This window comes from Terrapene carolina, unplaced genomic scaffold, assembly GCF_002925995.2.
Source record: "Terrapene carolina triunguis isolate 2854851 unplaced genomic scaffold, T_m_triunguis-2.0 Scaffold67, whole genome shotgun sequence".
NCBI lineage: Eukaryota > Metazoa > Chordata > Testudines > Emydidae > Terrapene > Terrapene triunguis.
In genome coordinates, this window is record NW_020664418.1 from 36,870,818 (window position 1) to 36,872,144 (window position 1,327).

Below are 1,327 nucleotides of genomic sequence, written 5' to 3' on the forward strand. Positions count from 1 at the left end.
CCCCCTCACTCCGGGCCCCCCGCCCCTCTGCGGTCAGGGCGCCCCCCTGACTCCGGGCCCCCCGCCCCTCTGCGGACAGGGCGCCCCCCTGACTCCGGGCCCCCCGCCGGGGCCGCTGGTCCCCTTAGGCTGCAGGCCACGGTGCCTGAGGGGGGGGCCGCCCCTCCGAGACAGCCGCCCAGCGGGCCCCCGTAGCTTGGCACCCGCTCTTACCTGGCTCCAGGGCCCGCTGAAGCCCCCACTCCGCCCGGCCTCCGCCGCTGGCCCCGGTCTCTAGCTCTTTACTAAACTTTTTTTTTTCCTGTTTCGTTGCCCTGAGAGTGACGCGGGCGGGCGCTGATTGGCGGAGCCGGGAGGGAGGGAGGGTGGCACCGGCTCCCGCAACTAATTATTACAGGGGACGGCGGCGACGTGAACCACAGAGCTGGACAGAGAGGGATTTAAAGGGACAGCGCCCCAGTGCGCAGCTGCCGCCTGACCCAGCCGGGGGATGTGGGGCAGAGCAGAGGAGGGTAGGGCAGTAGGTGAGGTAAGGGGGGGGGGACGTGGCCGAGGCTTAGGGGAGGCGAGCGGCAAGTGTGGGTGAGAAGAGGGTGGGATCGGAGATTGGGAAGGAGAGCGGGGATGTGGAAAGGGTGGCGGGGGGTAGGGCTGATGGGTAGGAAGGAAGGAGAAAGGGGAGATGGGGGGAGGAGGGATAAGGAGGAAGAAGAAGGCAAGGGGCAAAGTGCCAAATAGGAAGCAGTTTTGTGGCAACTGTAACATGAATCATAATAACACAAGACAAAAATGTATTGATAGGTCAGGGAAATGTCCCCCTTCTCCCCCCCCCCCCCCATCCCCATGCATTAAATGTTCAGTAACTCCCCAGCCAGGGCACCAATGCTCCCCCCTCTATATCTCTCTCTGCAGTGCTCTGCCTCCAACAGTGATGATCTAAATGGGGAAAGTTAAAAACAAGCGATTCTATTTTAAAATGTGTCAGGGACCTTACATATTGCAGAATCACACATTTTAAAAGCTACCTTCAAAAGCTGCCTTGGTCCAGAATAAGGAATGGAACCACCTTCCAAATAAATTAGAGTTGGCTGATCCGTCTCTGTGGTTTGTGTCATTGTTTGTTACAAGTTTCCTGACGTATTATTTACCTCGGACCAGAGCTTCAAGACCTTTGTGTGGCTTCTTCCCATTCCAGGAATATTTCACAACTAAATCACTGACGCATGCAACCTTATATTCAAACAACTTTGCAGCTGAGCGCTCTATGGAGAGAGAGGAGAATTCCTGTGGCATCCCCTTTGAAGTCAGCCTGATTAAAAGATTTTGC

At 57.3% G+C, this 1,327-nt stretch overlaps 1 protein-coding gene across 4 annotated transcripts in view; it reads right to left on the bottom strand.

Annotated features, from left to right (window-relative positions):
* The window catches only part of ZFAND6 (zinc finger AN1-type containing 6), a 60,165-nt gene extending 59,061 nt beyond the window's left edge, over positions 1–1,104 (bottom strand). The window contains exon 1 of one of the 4 annotated variants that reach the window (XM_024193934.2): positions 1,026–1,104. The gene's annotated coding sequence lies outside the window, so the exon portion shown is untranslated. Of the gene's footprint in view, positions 1–213; positions 316–1,025 lie in introns of those variants that run through there. The other 3 variants (XM_024193937.2, XM_026648330.1, XM_026648329.1) reach the window with 3 other exon arrangements.
* Positions 1,105–1,327: the final 223 nt, after the last annotated feature.